The 19,187-nt window shown below is 43.3% G+C and overlaps 1 pseudogene; it reads right to left on the reverse strand.

The window, feature by feature from the left end:
• The window catches only part of LOC115567799 (collagen alpha-6(VI) chain-like), a 42,651-nt pseudogene extending 27,519 nt beyond the window's left edge, over positions 1–15,132 (reverse strand).
• Between the last annotated feature and the right edge of the window lie 4,055 nt (positions 15,133–19,187).

Consider the following 19,187-nt stretch of genomic DNA (forward strand, 5'->3'; position numbering starts at 1 on the left):
TTACATATGTAAACATTTTTCTAAAGGGAAACAAATCAAAGACAATAACTTGCTTGCTGTACAAAGGCACCCACTTTCTTTATTTTCTGACTTTGTTCAAGTTTATGATTAACTGATTGAATGAAAAACTTATCAACAGATCAATCAATAATATCAACATTCAGCTGAATCAATTAAAGTGCTGCTTTTCCTGCTTTTTGTTGATCTCAACAGTAGGAGATGGAAGACCATGAAACAATCTAAGCTGAGAAAAGAAGTTTTGGGGAGAGCTCCCAGTTTTTACCAGACTTTTGCAGATCAGCAGCTTGATTCTTCAGCTTCATCACTTCTTCATCAAGTCCATCTGAGAAGATGAGCAGCACCTGAGGGAAGAGAAGAGGTCCGACACATGTTAGACTGTTTCTACTGTCAGAGTCTGTTGTTTGATCAGCTCTGTACACTGCCTGCTCTTCTCTGGTCTTCATTAATGTGAGTGAAGGAAATGTTTTGTGTTTCGAATACTGAAAAAGCGAAGCAGCAATCTGATGGACTGTGATAAGATTCTGGACTTGAAGTGCCTACATTGGTATTGTTGCGCACTGTGATGTCATTTCTTCTTCTTCTTCAAATGCTTCATATCCCTGAAATCTGTACAAACTAAGCTAAAAGATCATGTAAATCAGTAAATTAGAAAAGTATTCAAAAAATGTCAAGACATCAACACAAATATAAAATCAGACGTTTTTTCCATCAAACACAGAATATATTGATCCAAACAATTTTGGGGCCAACAACACCACATCAGCTGCGAAAAGTAGAAATGAAATCTCGGGGTCTGATTCAGCTCCCGAACCAGATCCCCTCCGGCCCGTGGCTGCACCTAGAAATTCTGTCCATAAAAATAATGAACAGAACCGGTGACAAAGGGCAGCCCTGCCAGAGTCCAACATGCACTGGGAACAGGTCTGACTTACTGCCGGCAATGCGAACCAAGCTTCTGTTCTGTTTGTACCCGGACTGTACAGCCCTTAAAAGAGGGCCTCCGTACCCATACTCCCGGAGCACCTCCCACAAAATGCCACGAGGGACACGGTCGAATGCCTTCTCCAAGTCCACAAAACACATGTGGACTGGTTGGGCAAACTCCCATGAACCCTTGGGCACCCTGTGGAGGGTAAAAAGCTGGTCCAGTGTGAAAACCGCATTGTTCCTCCTGAATTCGAGGTTCGACTATGGGCTGAATTCTCCTCTCCAGTACCCTGGAATAGACTTTCCCAGGGAGACTGAGGAGTGTGATCCCCGATGGTTGAAACACACCCTCCGGCCCCCCTTTTTGAATAGAGGGACCACCACCCCGGTCTGCCAGTCCAGAGGCACTGTTCCCGACTGCCACGCGATGCTACAGAGACGTGTCAGCCAAGACAGCCCCACAACATCCAGAGACTTGAGGTACTCAGGGCGGATCTCATCCACCCCCGGTGCCTTGGCACTGAAGAGCTTCTGGACTACCTCAGTGACTTCGGCTTGAGTGATGAATGAGTCAACCTCTGAGTCCCCAGCCTCTGCTTCCTCTATGGAAGACATGTCAGTGGGATTGAGGAGATCCTCGACGTATTCCTTCCACCACCCGACAATGTCAACTGCTCCCCCACCTCCACTGTAAACAGTGTTGGTGGAGGACTGCTTCCCCCTCCTGAGGCTCCGGATGGTTTGCCAGAATTTCTTTGAGGCCGACCGGTAGTCCTCCTCCATGGCCCCCCAAACGCTGCTGTTCAGCCCAGAAGCCAAAACAACAGTGACAGACCTATCCCCAACCCGAAGGTGCAGGGAAGCGACCCTCTCGTTCACCAGGGTGAACTCCAACACATGCCCGCGGTGAGAGGCGGCGAGCTGGTTTGGGCTTGCTTATAGCTCCCCAGCTCAGCCGCCCCTCACCGCGGGCAACTCCTGAATAGAAGAGAGTCCAGCCTCTCTCAAGGAGTTGGGTTCCAGAGCCCAGACTGTGCATGGAGGTGAGCCCGACGTTCTCTAGCCGGTACCGCTCAGCCTCCCGCACTAGCTCAGGCTCTTTCCCCCCCAGCGAGGTGACATTCCATGCCCCCATGGCTAGGGTCACCGTACGAGGATTGGGTCGTCGTGGTCCCCGCCCATGTCGTACACTGGTTAGATTTGTTAATGAGCAGACAAAGATCCTAATTTTTCCTGCCTAAACAAACTAAATAATCAAACTTTCTTTGTCTTCATGACAGAATAAACTGAATAAACAAACTGAGCTTTCTAACTTCAAACAGCGTTCTGGGACCTTATTTTCACTGATGGAGAAAGTTCGTATTATTACCTCATTAATATTGTAAATATTAAAAGTTTGGATTCTCCAAAACCACTCAGTGCCCCTTCTTGTTTTTGGAGGATGGAGCTAGTCTTTGGTGTTTCATCTTATATTAAAACAGATACGACTGCACAGGTATACACTGGATGTAAAGTGTGGCTAAAGGACAGAGGAACTCCAACTATTGATTTAAAATCTGTGTCACGTTCACCTTAGCTTTAGCTTGGGAAGTGGCCCTGAACATCTCCATGAAGGAGCTCAGCAGGTCGGTGTTGAAGTAGGTCGGTTCAGTCAGCGGTATGTTCATGACTTTCTTCACGACATCCTCACTGTAGCCTTCAAAGTTTGTGTCGTACAGGAGGACTCCATCACGACTGACCAGTCGGAAGGCGATATTGGTCTTGATGGCTGCCCGGGTGCAACACAGACCTTCTACTGTGGAAATGGCAGAAGTGATCGCTGGCAGGAAGGCCTTGAGGAAGGGGTGGCTGCTCACCAGCCTCTCACCGAGGGCTCCAGTTCTTTGTGAAATATCAAATCCCATGGCGATATCAATGGTGCATTCTGTAGCAAATAGAGATATTTCTTTAGCTTTGGAAGTCATAGACACAGTCATATATGTTAGGAAAGCAGGAGAGACTTTTCAACTCACCATCTGACGGTTCAATTTTGCACATTTTGTCCACTAAGTCCTTCTTGATGAATGGCAAGGCCTTAAAGTTTGGCACCTTGTAGACCCTCTCTGGGGTGCCAGAGATCTGCAACAGTTCCAGGTCGTGGACGTCTCCAACACCGACGGCAAACACATCAATCCCGAGCTTCCTGAGACGGTCAGCCTTCTCCTCCACTTCATCCTCAGATTCACCGTCTGTGATCATCAGCAGATTCTTGGTAATTCCACTATGGCTGCCGTGTGCTGGCGTGAAGAACTCCACAATGGATTCCAAGGCCCTTCCAATGTAGGTGAATCCACCTTTCTTCTTCATATTGCTGATGTGGCTAGTGATCTCTTGCCTCCTGAAGTACTTGTTGAGGTAAAACTCAGGCAGAAGACTATCGCTGAATCGTGCAGCTCCAACATGCACAAATTTTTCACTGATTTCAAAGTTGTTCACAACATCCTCAGAGAAGTTTTTCATCAGCTCGTACTCATCCACCAAAATGCTTTCAGACTGATCGAGGAGAAGCACCAGCTCACACCTGCCAGCTGCCAAAGCAAAACAGGAGAAAGACATTTGTCCACTTTAGTGTGTTGTGAAAGTATCACTGTACTGTCCAGCATAGTTTATGTTTGGCCTCGCCAAACTCTCAACTCCCTGATTTACTGTTGTTTTAGGTCTCTCAGTATTCATTTAAAGACTTTGATCATGTTGGACCAAAAGTTGTGGCAGAATCTCAGAATGGTGGCACAAATCTGCAGCAACTGAATTGCACGGTGGTGGTGAAGGACTTTCCCAATTGTTGTTACTGTAGTGATTCAACTATTTCAGGACACCTGCAGCCATTTTCTGATCTGCAGGATACATTTGCGCCCTAAACGGTCTCACCAGAGCATCGTGACCATGGTGAAAAATGTGTTGCTTCCAAACTGTTGAGCGTATTTGTGCGTTGTCATCAGGCAGCACGGCGTCTCTTTCCACTGCTATGCCGATGACACTCGGCTTTATGTGGCCACATCTCCTGATGATAATGAGCCGATTTTTAAGTGTATTTTAGATATTAAGGCCTGGACACCACATAACTTTATACAGCTCAACCAGGACAAAACAGAAGTACAGATGTTTGGTCAAAAACTGGCCTCTTAACTAAATGCACCAGACTCAACTTAAGCCAAGAAGCCGGAACATACTAAAGGTTTTGACTTTTCCGTTTACATTTAGTTTTATCATATATAATGTTATTTACAGTAACTGATAATATCTGACAACCCTTTACATGATAAGCTCTGTCTGATAGTGCTGACTGTCATTCACACTCTTACCTTTCTCGGTAGAATTGCAGATGACTTTAGGAATAACCGTGATCAGGGTTTTCAGGCCTTCAAAAGTGTCCACATAAAAGGATTTTGATGGGTCGTCACCAGCCATAGTGGCCAGCTGTTCTCTGTTGGCTCCTGCAACTCCGACACTGATGACAGTGACCCCGTTGTTCCGCAGGGCATCAGATGACGGCTTCAGTTTATCAGGGTCGGTGGCATCTCCGTCTGTGATCACCATGAGAATCTGAGGCACATTGAGGGCTTTCCGGCCGCCATGTTGAGCGCCAAAGTACTTTAATGAGTATGACAAGGCGGCGCTTGTGTAGGTGTTAACTCCTTCTCGACCCAAGTCTGCTATTGCTTGAAGAACCTTTTGTTTGGAGTTATGGTCTCTCAAAGCAAAAATAGATTTGGCTTCATCAGCGTAGCGAATGAGCCCAAAGCGGGTCAGGTGACTGCCAACTGTGGTTAGGTTCACTACTGACGCCATGAAGCTCCGCATGCTTTCAAACTGGGTTGGATTTATGCTTGAAGAACTGTCCACCAGGAAAATAATGTCAGCTTTTTGTGTCTTCTTACAATCTAGTTGAAGAAAAAAGACAAAGAGTTAGCTCTGAAAGCGAAGACCTGATTAGTTTTATCGTTTTCTAATAACAAATCAGTAATTTAATAATCATTCATATTTTAGGAGAAACTTGTTTGCTGTCAAATAAATCAAAAGTAAGAGGACAAGGTGAGACTTCTAGATCACCGTAACCTCTGTGTGTCCAGCACAGAGACAAGTCTAAGATGTATTTAGCCCAGGTTAGCAAAAACACGAGGTTGTCTTATTTGTATGTTGGATCTTAGCAAGCTCATCACCAATCTGCTTTCACAAACTGAGTCCTATTTAACTGGCAAATGCAGCTCTGTAACTACCTCATACTGGCCCTTTACTCATTTACAAACCCCAGTGCCAATGAAGTTGGGACGTTTTGTAAAACGTAAATAAAAATAAAGATAGAAAGATACTTAATGTTCAAACTGATAAACTTTATTGGTTTTTTTTTGCAAATATTCACTCATTTTGAATTTGCAAAAAAAAACTGATCTATGTGAAATACTGTTCTTACCTCTCGGTTCGCAGAGCTTCAAGGTCACCTTACTTTCCAAATCCTTCAGTTCATCAAAGTTCCTCTGGTTAAAGATGTTTTCTGATGAACCGCAGACCTCCAGCAACTGGGTGGTGTTGGCATTCTCTACTCCGATGGCATAGACTGTCACATCTTTATCCCTGAGAACCTCAGCAGGGCCTAGTACCTCGTCTTGGGATTCACCATCTGTCAACACGATCAGCTTTTTCCCCACGCCAGCACGCCCTCCTCTGTTTAGATTAAAATACTGCGACACATCTGTGATGGCCGCGCCCAGGAGTGTTCCTCCACCGACCTGCCTCATGTCGTCAATGGCTCTCAACATGTCATTTTTGCTGCTGTATTGGTCCAGTTGGAACTCTAGTTTTGTGTTGGTGCTAAACTGCATTACACCAAAGTGCATCTCATTCGTCATGGAGCTGACGATAGATTTCATGAAGTCTTTCATTTTCTGGAAGTCTTCTGAAACGATGCTCCCAGAGCTGTCAGTTAAGAAGAGTATGTCACTCTGTATGTCTTTGCAAACTGTGGACACAGAACACAGAAATGTTAACAGGGTTGTTAAAGGCTCCTCCTTGACCAACAACTTTACCAACATAAGGTTGAATTTGTTGATATCTCATGGCTGCATTTTCAGTGTTTTGCTTCTGCTCTCCATATGTCACATTTGCACTTGAAAGTCCAGTAAATTATACTTTTGCTTACCATCTGGAGTACACACTTCTGTCAAGACGCGATCCGTGATGGTCTTCAGGGCATCAAAATTACGAACAAAGAAAGTCCTCTTGCGGTCGCCGGCAATGACTTCCAGCTCCTCCTCATTTGCGTCTTTCACCCCAACAGCGAAGACTTTGACACCCATTGCCCTCAGGCGTTCTGCAGGAGCTGGGACTCTTTTGGGTTGGGTGGATTTTCCATCAGTGAGGACAATCAGGTGCTTTGGGACTCCGGGACGAGTTTCCATTGCTGTCTTAAAGAGGGGTTCCATGAATTGTAGCGCATCTCCTGTCTCTGTCCCACCTCCTTTCAATATAATACGTTGCACGGCATTCTCCAGTTGATTGGCATCCGAGTATTTTGCCAGGTCAAATTCCAAATCATGTGAGGTAGCAAATTTCACAAGCCCCATGCGGACAAGTTGTGGCCCAATATGGAATTTATGAAAAAACTCGATGATGAATGCCTTCATGTCGTTGAAGTCTTGAGGCTGGATACTTCCTGAGTTGTCCAACAGGAAGTAGATGTCAGCTTCATCCTTCTGTATACAGGCTGGAGAAGAGAAACAAAAACAGCAGTCAAAGCGAGGAAAAGTAAAAAATTAGCAGCTACTGAAGAAGCAACAAGTACAATTTTAAATCCTATCACTCAAATGAAAACATAGTTTGGGGGAACAGGCTGGTTGTTCAATGTGCAGTCTGGGAACAGAAATGTGTCAGTTCGGGTTGGATTAGTTATTTCTTTTACACATCTCATCCTCATCTCTTTACTTTTTACAATTAAATCAAATTAACTGAAAAAAATTCTTTAAAAAGGTGCAATATGTAGGAAATTGCCACGTATCGAATTCTTTCTGCCAACAAATATATCACCAGCGCAGTCTAACTGCTAACTGCTCCTAACCTTTTTTCTGTTCCATGACTGTCGCTAGCTTGTTAGCTCAGTTAGCAGTGCAGGTAGCTGGGCAATGTTGCTGGCACAGGAGATGTGGACCACTGGGGACCACAAAGGTTTTTAGTTAGCATGCTAACTTTACATAGAAGTCCTTGACATAAAGTCAAAAATATAACATCACCACATTTTGATGATAATTTTGGTAAATTTCTGAATGTTTTGAGTTTATATTCTTACGTATTGCACCTTCAACCTTTGATGTTTACGTTCTCGGAGGATGTCAATAGTCACGTTACCTAAACCGACAATCAAAAAAAACTGGTCCAAACCTTCTTTGACGTCTTCTTTGCTTGTCTTGTCTGTGATCTGTTCGCGTTTGATGTTCGTGCACATGGTTTTCTGCAGACTCTGCGTCAGACCCTTCAGCTTGTCGAAACTGTCCACATTGAAAACATGCGTATGGGGGGGTTCGGACGCCATCTGCAACAGCTGTGTCTTGTTGGCACCTGCCACTCCTACGGTGTAAATGGTGACACCGGCCCGACGGAGATCAGCTGCTGCTCTGCTCACATCATCCTGGGATTGACCATCAGTGATCACCACTGCCACCTGCTGGACGTCCTTCCTGCGGCCCCTCTGCTTAATAAAGACTTGCGTCCGGGTAAAATCTAGAGCAGCTCCAGTCTTTGTACCACCTCCACGGTACGGCAGGATGTTGATGAACTGCAAAATATCTGTCTTGTTATCGAACGTGTCCAGGTAGGTCTGTGCTGAGGGTGTGTCGTGGAACACAACGATGCCTACTCGGACTTTTTGCAGACCGACATCCAGGCCGCTCACAACTGAGTGAAGGAAAGAGCGCACCAGCCTGAAGTTGGGTGTTCCCATGCTGCCCGACTCATCAACGATGAACACGATGTCGGCCCGGTTGGCTCCTTTGCAATCTGTGAATTAAGTGTAATTAGTTAACTTAAGTCATTGCTACTTAATCAAATATTTTTGAGCATGAAATATGTTACAGGGATACTCACCATTTCCCTAAAATTCTGCTTTGTCATCTATTTCACTCTAACACAGCAACATACTTTTTGGTTTCGAGGGTCTGATTTGCAGCTTGCAGCCTAAATTATTTGAAAGGTACTGATTTCTGAGAGTCTTTATATTCTGTTGTACTTACACTTGTTTTGACAGTGCTCAATATTGAGTGTGAGTCAGAATGTATTTAATTGAGAATGCCATTCTTATTTGTTCCTCACTGTCTGTAAAGCAGTTGTTTTTATAGACCCCCCTGCTTTTCTAGATATGTCCTGCCCTCCTCTGCCTCTGATTCGTCGTGTTCATTGGTTGGGTCGGTCAGAGAGCTTAAGCCCCACCCCTTCCTGTTACTCTCACAGACTTTATTTGCTGTGTCTCAGTTCAGGTCTGCATCCTTCAGAGGAGCATTTGAAGGCCAATTACGTCACAACGTCGTGCGTAAGCTGTCCCAGTCTGAAGGCTCCTCCAGATGCTCCTTCTTCTACCTGTTTCTGGAGGATGCACCGCTACGATCCTTCACATATCCCAAGATTCTTTGCGCTCCCATAAAAGAAGAAAGAAAGAGAGAAAATGGCGACATCGTGTGGTGTAGATCATCACTTTTGCGGGCCTGGGCGGCAGAAATCGTGACGTAAGGGTAAAACATCTGGTGACGCAACCAGGAAATGCTCCAAAGGCTAGACCGTCACATTTAACAACGGCTGACCAGGTTAACAAGGTCTCTCTGAAGGACTCGCCTTCACAGACCACAAAGGCCGAGTCCTTCAGAGGATGCAGACCCTGAACTGAGACTCAGCGATTGTGACATGAATCACACGTTTGTCAGTTTGTCATCAAACTAATGAAATAACAGACTTTGAAAATACGTCATTATAAAGAGGTCACAGTGTCGTTAGTGACACTGTCTCCTAACTTAAACACTGTAGAGCTGCTCCTGTATATCAGCAGCTCACAGAACTGAACCAGAACCAGCTCTCCTCTCACAGAACTGCAGTTGTCAATATGAGCAGATTTATTGTGATGTTCATCTTGTTTTCTGACCCAGATGGCTCCATGTTGGTGTTGGTGACGTGATGGTGTAGTTCACTGAGCTTTAACACAAAACTACATGAGGTTTCACTTTAATTACAACAAACTGACACTTGATGATCTCACCTTTAGTAGTGGTCTCCAGTTCTTTCTTAGCCAGGATGAAATCTTTTAAAAGAAGTACTCTTGGAGAATCAAATGCAAGCGTACCACTGGCAAGTAAGTCTATTTCAGCCATTGATGCACCGGCACTCATCGCAGCTACGGTTATCCCCGCTGACTTAATCAAACGAGTCGGAACGTTAACATTATCATCTGAGTCTTTTCCACTCACAACGACCAGCAACTGATGAAAACCTTGGCCTGCACGGCCGCCCGCCTGGCTGGTGAAAAAGTTAGCGTGGGCGAATTTTAGAGCATTGCCCAGGTTACGTGGTCTGTTGGGCTGTGGGCGAAGGCGGAAACGTCTGACAGCAGCCAAGGTCTCCTGTTTAGTTTGATGAGTATTGAGAGAGAATTCAACTCTGGCATCTTCACTGTACGTGGCCAAACCCACACGGTTGGTGGACGATCCAATGGAGAGTTGATTGATTAATTTGATAAGGTCAGTCCGAAACACAGAGAAGGGTCCTTGAGATATGCCGCTGTCCACCAGGAAGAAAATATCCGTAAACTTCTCCTCCAGAGCTGACAGAAGACAAAGACAAAACACATATTACAAGTGAACAGATTAGACTTATCAGGCTGAAGGTGCACTCAAAATCAAACAGCCAGCCCTCAAAGTCTTGGTTCTCGGTCCAAAGAGTCAAGCTAATGTGACCTCTTAGCTTGAAGGACAAGTAAGAAAATGTTGGATTTCAGTTTGGACCTGCAACTGTTTTCAGACACAAGCTGGAGCAACATCGTGAGGGAGACGATTATCGTCCCTGGCCGATTATATGGCCGATATTACTGAAAAGACGTCACATAAGTCGACCCCTACCATGAATACCTTCGGAATGTGTGCACCATTGTTTCAGGCCATCTCAGCTCTCTACGATGGCAGGAGTTTCTTTCTGCATTTGAGTGGGACATTGGGGACAGGAACACTTTTGCCTTTGGACGTGTGTGAGACTTTGTAGGAACTTGACACCTTCTTCTCCACCTTCTACCTATATACTAGTAGATCTACAGATCTGCGGTTGTAAACAAATTGTAAAGTAGACTGAGAACCAGGGTGAGGATGAACACGTCTGGTAAAGAAGCAACAGATGCTCCTGGATTTTGTGTATTTCAAAAGACAGACGTTGTCCAGCTGTTTATCTTGGAGAGGTATTTTTTATATTTGATTGCAAATTAGCAAACAAGCAACTATCTCATGTTTCATCCAATCCTTTTCCCTCACCTTGCCTCTGATCCTCCACAGAGGTGCACACAGTTTGCAGCAGACGGTCCGTCAGCCTCTGCAGAGCCTGGTAGCTGTCGATGGTGAGCAGGAAGTGGTCTGACGGCTGGTTGGCGATGGATTGGAGCTCTTCCAGGTTGGCTTGTCCCACCCCGATGCCAAACACTATGACTCCGTGGTGCCTCAACCGCCTGCGCCGGTTCCCTTAACATCATCGGCCAGAGTCTCCATCTGTGATGATCACGGCCATCTGAGGCACACGCTGGCTGGCTCGACTCCCCGCATCTTCGATGAAGTACTGCTCCAGGAGGAAGTCCATGGCCTTGCCAGTAAATGTGTTCCCTGTTCTGTAGGGAACATTTTCCACTGCGGTCAGCAGGGAACTCTTGTCCGTGTGATCCTTCAGCAGGAACTCCTGGTGAGGTTCATCGCTGTACTGAGCCAGGCCGATCCGAACTCTGTCGAAGCCGATGTCGAAGGCTTCGATGACTCCACTGAGAAAATTCCGGACCTCTTGAAAGCTAGAAGGGCCGATGCTGGTGGAGCCATCAACAAGGAAGACGATGTCGGCCATGTTGGCATTTTCACACACTGGACAGGGGAGAGATGAGGTCAGCAGAGGATAACAAGTCTCAGAATAACATCACAGGTCACAATGTCACAGCTTTTGATGAACTAAGAAAACATTATTGAACCGAGAGCCATAGCTCCAATTTTAACAGTTGTGGTTAACACCATGGACGTAACTTCTACTAAGATTATACATCATACATACACTGTATCTACTTTACACTACTCTTTCCATGGTGTGTCACACAAACCGCCCTCCTCCCGTAACAAATCATCTCTCTTTATCAGTCGACACAGAAGAGAGTGAGTTTCATTCTTTTAGATTTAAACCTGCAGTCTGTAACTATTTTTTTGTTATATTTGCTAAAATTGTCATTATGATCTAACATCAGAATCAGATACAGGTCAGCTGTCTGTGGCTCCACTCTGTGGCTGTAATTTGATTTGTAAGAATCCACTGCTATGAATCAACACAACCAATCAGAGCCAGGGGCGTGTCTGAGAAGTATCAGTCATGCACATGCATACACTGCTGGCAGCCCCCCTCCCCCCTGCAGTGTCTGATCTCACCTGGTCAGATACGTTCAAACTCAAACTGTAAACAATGGCGGAGAACAGACAACAACAGAGCAGGAACGTGCCCCACCATTGCCCATGTTGAAGAGAAGAAATAAGAAGACTGATGAAGAGAAGCAGTGTAAAAACAGAGAATTGGACCGAGCCAGAGAGAAAACAAGGATATCAGAGCATCATTTCAGAGGTGGAGGAGCTGCAGGATCTGTCAGGACTTTTCTGCTGGACAGGTAAGAACACCTGCTTCATATTTGTTTCACTCTATGTTCTAACCACAAGGCTAAGATGGCGGCGGATACAGTAATACTCACGATAGCTCATATCGCTGTATGATGAAGCTGTCGAGCTACGTAGCTTGTTGGTAAATCTAGCTTGTTAGCTTGTATGCTAACTCCGGTGGTTAGCTTTGTGTTTATGGCTGCTGGTTAGCAAAAGTGTCTTTAAGTGAGCGTGCAGTTATAATAACATTAGTTTGTGTTCAGGAGCTTTGAAGTGGTTGAACTGGAAGAGAAATAATGTTACTCATGCTTCAGAAAGGCAGCGTGATGATGATGATCACCTGAATGATTACCTGGTGATGAGCTCTGCACTTTATCATTATTATTATCATTATCATTATTATTATTACATTTAGAAAGAACTCAGTCATGTGTGCGTGTGCTCCATACACACACACACACACGCACACAAAAACGTAAAAACACACACAGATAAACACACACACACACACACACACGCACACAAACACGTAAAAACACACACAGATAAACACACACACACACATTTTAACTCTTCATGTTTCTTCAAATCAATCGACGGCAGAAACTCAGTTTAGCATCCACATTTTCTGCATCATTCATTAAATGAATGAATGAAATGAATTATTCAGATTTTATACCCAGCAGGTCCAGCTTAGTGTCAACAACCACGACAACAACTTAGTCGACTTCTTTTCACTCATCTTATTTTTATATCTAATGTCTCTCATGTGATGTTGTCTTCTTTTCATCCTGTTTCTATTCTTTATATTTCTGTTTTTATTTTTACAGGTTGCCGTCTTGTCTGAACTTGTCCCTCAGATCGGGCTTGATTCCATTTTGTTTTTACAGCCTCTATCTAAATGACTGAGTTGAGAGGATACTCACCTGTTACCTGAGCAGCGACGCCGGAGCAACACACCGCTATGATGAGGCTGAGAAGAAGACCCGCTCTTCCCTTCATCCTGGGACGGCTGGTTAGTTTCTCTCTTCCTACAAGACAAGACACAACAGCAGTTTTCTACATAAACTAAGATATTATTTAAATGTGTGTGTGATTAAAGTTAGGGTTATGTTCCAGGTTAGGTTTAGAAGTCAAAAGAGTTGAAGTCAAGGAAGGAGCAGGGTAGAGATAAGGGCTTGGGTCGAGGCAAGAGAGTAAGGAGAGGGCAGAACCAGAGACTGAATATACACAATTATGAAATAAATAAATAAATATATAAATAAATAAATAAGTGCAGCACTCCACTCTCTGTTTGGTTAAATGTTGGACGGGAACCAGAGACATTACAACACTTTGGCTCCAGTCTCACCAAACACTTCTCACGCAATCAGGACTAATGTCTTACAGCTGTTCTCTAATTACTTACTGTGTTTTCCAACTACTTTTTGGCCGTTATTTTACAGGACAGCTCAGAGAGGCGACATGAAATGGGACGAGGGAGAGGAGGTTGGACTCGAACCTGCAGCGAGAGCGGGTCGCCTGCTCTACCAGCTGAGCTAACCAAGGTACTAGTTATCACTTTTGAGCTAAAATACATCATGTTCATTTCTCTGTATGTTTATTCTAGCGTCTGATTTCTCACTGGACCAGGTTCAAATTTGTCCTGAACATCATTTACAACACGTGTTCATTAAATATCTGTAGCTGAAAGTTTACAGTCATCAGATTAATAACAGTAATCCTGTGTGTCAGAATTTATCACACTTTAATTCTGTTGCACTAATTGTGCTTCATAATTTTGTCTTCAATCATCTTAATGAAATGAGTTTTCACAGAAGCAGGCAGCTCTGCTTGCTGCAACATGAATGTGGGTCACTGAAGACCAACTCAGCCAGAATTCAGAACTTTTCCCAGCTCATGTCAGAGATTATCTTTAAGGACTTCAAGTACAAACTATTAACAAACTCATGAAATCTTACAGCTGTCCTCTGAATGCTTGTTTAGCTCTGAATGTGAGTTTGTGCCTCCGAGCTGAAGTTCATCATGTTTGTGTTTCTAACAAAACAACAATAAACTGTGAAATAAAACCAGTGAAGGTGACATTACAGCCAAAAGTATGACATCTTTTTTTGTTTGTTGACTGTATTAAACATCCAATTTGTTAGAAACGTTGATGAGTTTGGAATGAGACTTCAAAATCAACTTTCTCTCAAAGCAGACCTTTAATGAAAGAGTGATAATACATCTTTAACAGGAAAATTAGAATAATCCCTCTTGTGAAAATCTTCAGTCCGTTTGTGTTTTAGGATCTGAAGTTCAACAGAATCAACATTTGGTTCAACAAAGTGAGCTAATGATATCAATATATAATCATAAGATATTAATGTTGTTAATGATCCTCAGGGTCTCTGTGGTGTTCAGGACAAACACACACAGAAACACAAACATGATGAACTTCAGCTCGGAGGCACAAACTCACATTCAGAGCTAAACAAGCATTCAGAGGACAGCTGTAAGATTTCATGAGTTTGTTAATAGTTTGTACTTGAAATCCTTAAAGATAATCTATGACATGAGCTGGGAAAAGTTCTGAATTCTGGCTGAGTTGGTCTTCAGTGACCCACATTCATGTTGCAGCAAGCAGAGCTGCCTGCTTCTGTGAAAACTCATTTCATTAAGATGACTGAAGACAAAATTATGAAGCACAATTAGTGCAACAGAATTAAAGTGTGATAAAATCTGACACACAGGAAGCGATAATGTGACGACAGAAGACAGTTTGTGCACATTCTTCAGCTTCACACCTTCATGTCTGATTGTTCAGGTCACATTTGTTATAATTAAAGCTAAAAGTCTTCATTAACATCAGCGAGTAACAAACGCGTCTCTCAGCAGATCTGCATCACAGTCATGACTTACTTTACCCGCTCACAGGATCAGTCTGCTGTCAGTCTACATTTGTCTGACTGTCAACACTCTGCAGCTCTCAGCTCAAAGCTCATCGCTTGGAGACATCGATTAAAAACTACTCAAAATCCAAAACTGATTCATCTCTTTTATTAATGACAGCTGAAGGAGTTGTTTTTTTATCAGTACATCAGTTCTGCAGGTCCATAAATCCAATTTCACCACTTTAATTCTGCAGACTGAACAGGCAACATCTACATTTGTGTTGACGAGGAAAGAGTAATTAAAAGTCACTTACAGATCTGCTGCTGCTGCATCTGCTCCCTCTGCACCCAACACAGGAGTCCCGGGGTGATATAGAGAGCCGCAGGTTAGCATCTGGAGGAGGAGAAAGAGGAGGAGGAGGATGAAGGGTAGGGCCCAGGTCTCCTCCTCCACCTCCCACCACATTCTGAAGAAAGACAAATTAACAAATTAAATCCTTGAGTTTTTTTCTCTTTGTTCGCAGCAGAGAGAGTTTGATGTGAATGAGATGAGAGCTCACTGGCTCTGCAGTCACAGCAGGAAGTCTTATTGTGTGAAGAGTTAAACCTCTCTGAAGCCCCTGGCACACCAAACAATCGCTCAGCATCCGTGTCGAGCCCAAAGATACTAAAAGACCGAGCTGCTGTCAAACCACCAGACTACCGAGCAGCGTCAGTCCTCCAAACAGACGCAACAGGACTCAAAGAATAAACCTTCATTTCCTTTTGTAAACGCTGTTTAAATAGAAAAAAGGCAAAAATATTTACCCAAACATTCTCCGCAGTCAAAATGTGTAAAAGCTGCATTGATCCATAGAACAAACTGCAGTAGCTTCACATTAATGGCTCTGAAATTGTAGGAAACATAGATTTTGTTGAATCCTGACGTTACATTTAAAACCTTTTAAGAACCTTTCCATACATTTCCATACCGCTTCAAGTTCAGGATATAGTGAATGTGAGTTCAGTAACACACTTGAACTTACATTCACTATATGCTGGTTGTTATACAGCACAACTAAACAGTCTTAGATTGTATTAACTCCTTATCAATGCAACATAATTCAAATATGCAGGATGTGAGTACGGACTGAGTGACCAACTCTATTAGAAACACAACATTAGAAACCAGTATTTGACCAATAAACAAAACAACTGACTAAAAATGTAATATATATATTAATGTTTGGTGAGCGTCAGGAGGGCTGAGTCATGTAGGAACTCACTCACACACATCGAGTCAACAAAGCAACACAACAATGTTAAAGTCCTGCATTCAAAATCCTCCTCGGTAAAAGAACAGTATTATCAGCTAAAAGTAAAACTTGTTCTGTAGAAAACTGTCCTTTGATTGTTATATTATAAGATCATTTATCATTAGATTATTAATATTGCACCGATCCTGTTGTAGCTGTAAATAAAACTTTCATCCACCTGTTTCTAACCTCGGAGTCAGAAAGAAAGTTCTGCTACACAAGTTTGTATCATTTATCTGGAGCTTTGGTCTAATCTTCCAATCTTTTCCCTCCAAGATATTTGTTTAAACGAAACCATATGAGGAGTTCAGAGGGGAAATCACATCAGGTAATGATTACATTCAGACAAACGTCTCCTTTGTGGATAAATACACATGCTGAAATCAAGCTATAAACAAAGTCCTTCTCTCGGCGGGATATGCGCCATCTTTGGCGTCGCAGATCTCCACCATTCAAAATGATCTGTGTCCATGTCACGTGACTGTCAGGAAACATGGCGGGAAAATACGATATTTTCATATTTTCGGCGTTGTGATGATGTTTTTTTTTAACTGGAAACTTGTTTTATTTTCATCATGTTTGTTCAGGAAATGTGTATGATCTTTAGTTTGTTAGCTATTTATTCAAGTTTCGCCAGAAAATTGTTAAAACTCGACATTTTCAGTTGTTGCTATGCAGATTTCTATGAGCTGGTTTTCGTCTTTGTGTCGTGTATTAATTATCTGAGCCTGTGTGTTGTGTTCTGTACCTGTCTGATGGTCTTCTTTCAATAAAAAAACAAAGTTTAGGAACCTAAATTAGCTTAAAAGTCCGGAGTCTCCCACTGATGGCGTTCTTCTTCTTCTTCTTCTTCTTCGGTGGTTTTCCAACAGGCTAGCGCATAGCTAGCATGTATGGGTTTATTTTATTATTTTTAATGATATCGTCAACATTTCTCAACAACAGCTCGCTGATTCAACAGGACGTTATGTTGATGTCGGGGCTGTTAGACTTCATTATTTCTGCCTCGGTCCTGATAAATAAAGGTTTGTTTTTTGGCGTTTTTAGTTAGCGGAAGTCTGAAATTACCCGTGAATCTCAACCGCTGTTTCAAATCCAGTCCGTTTAGCATTTTACTTTATTTAGAAATGATTAATTTTAATTATGAAATTAAATGAGTATGACTCAGTCTATGTGGCCATGATACAAGAACTGATACTGGTTAAATTAACACTCATGCAACTGAAATGTCGCACGTTAAAAATACATTAATGTTATTTTCAACTTTCAGTGGTTGACATTTTTCAGCCAACATCAGTCCTGATGCTGAGGACCATATATCCAGTCTATTTCAGGATTCAAACACTTTAAATATCTTATGTTTACATGATGACACTGTTTTTATCAGTTTCATGAGGGTTAAGTTGTATAATGAGTCCTCCACAGGACACAAGGGAAACAATGTGTGTTTGGCCTATACGAGCTAAAATAAGTTAAATCGCCCTCTTTAGAAACAAATAGAAAAAAAAAATAGAATAATGTTCATGCCAGGCGTAAGAAAAACGATCAGTAGTGATATACACAGAGTATAAATATGAGCTGAGGCTGAAACTTAAAAGAAGAATAAAAATAATGACACCCTGTCAGTATCTCACTGCTACTACTCTCTGTGCTGTGGATCAATGCACACACACACACACACACACACACACACACACACACACGCACACACACAAACACACACAGACTCCTCCCCCCTCCATCAAACTAGTTGAACTTCATCGTTGCAGAAGAAGCAGCATCCTGTTGATCCAGGAACAAATAAAATGCCACATTGAATAAATTCACTTGGTCATTTTTTTCCTGTAATAATCCAGAATACAGTTCAATAATCCCACAGAGAACCAGAGAGATGCTAACTGCAGTTAGCTACAGACACACACATCATCACTGCAGCTCTCTATACTGGGCATGAGTAACGTGTTGCTATGGATACGTGAACTATATCAAACAGAGACAGCGAGCAAAATTTATGTTAAAATATTTTTGTTGGCTTCTTCCATTTTCATGTCATCTGTTTGAGAGACTGAAACAGATGCTTCTTCTCTCTCCTCGTGTGTGTGTGTGTGTGAGAGAGAGTGTGAGAGAGTGTGTGTGTGAGAGAGAGAGAGAGAGAGAGTGTGTGTGTGTGTGTGTGTGTGTGTGGAGGAGAGAGAGAGTGTGTGTTGTGTGATAGTGTGGTGTGATGAGAGTGTGTGTGTGTGTGTGTGAGAGAGAGATGTGATGATGTGTGGTGGTGTGTGGTGTGTGTGTGTGTGTGTGAGAGAGAGAGAGAGAGTGTGTGAGTGTGAGAGAGAGAGAGAGAGTGTGTGAGTGTGTGGTGTGTGTGTGTGAGTGTGTGTGTGTGTGTGTGTGTGTGTGTGTGTGTGTGTGAGAGAGAGAGAGAGAGAGAGAGAGAGAGTGTGTGAGGTGGTGTGTGTGTGTGTGTGTGTGAGTGTGTGTGTGTGAGAGAGAGAGTGTGTGTGTGTGTGTGTGTGTGTGTGTGTGTGTGTGTGTGTGTGTGTGTGTGTGTGTGTGTGTGTGTGTGAGAGAGAGAGTGTGTGTGTGTGTGTGTGTGTGTGTGTGTGTGTGAGAGAGAGAGTGTGTGTGTGTGTGTGTGTGGGTGTGTGTGTGTGTGGTGTGTGTGTGTGAGAGAGAGGTGTGTGTGTGAGTGTGGTGTGTGTGAGTGTGTGTGTGTGTGAGAGAGAGTGTGTGTGTGTGTGTGTGTGAGAGTGTGTGTGTGAGTGTGTGTGTGTGGTGTGTGTGTGTGAGAGAGTGTGTGTGTGTGTGTGTGTGTGTGTGTGAGAGAGAGAGTGTGTGTGTGTGTGTTCGTGAATTACTACCCTTCTTGAGACCTCGACCCATAAAAACACCTTCCGTTTTAGGACCGATGGACAAGTTAGGACCAAAATGGTGGTCCTAAAATGGAAAACCATTGCAACTGATAGAGAATGGCTCATTAGCACACCTGGTGGTGAAATCTAGAAAAAATGGTGCAGTCCCAAGAAGGATGGATTTTTACAAAAGGGTGTGTATCGGTTTTTAGACGTTTGCCCCCTCTGGCGACCATATGTAATAACAAGTGTGTGTAAAATTTCAAAGTGGGACCCCTTTGGCCGAGTTATGTAACTACAAGTGTGACTCAGACCTTAAAATGAAAT

This window comes from Sparus aurata, chromosome 17, assembly GCF_900880675.1.
Source record: "Sparus aurata chromosome 17, fSpaAur1.1, whole genome shotgun sequence".
In the NCBI taxonomy this organism is placed as follows: domain Eukaryota; kingdom Metazoa; phylum Chordata; class Actinopteri; order Spariformes; family Sparidae; genus Sparus; species Sparus aurata.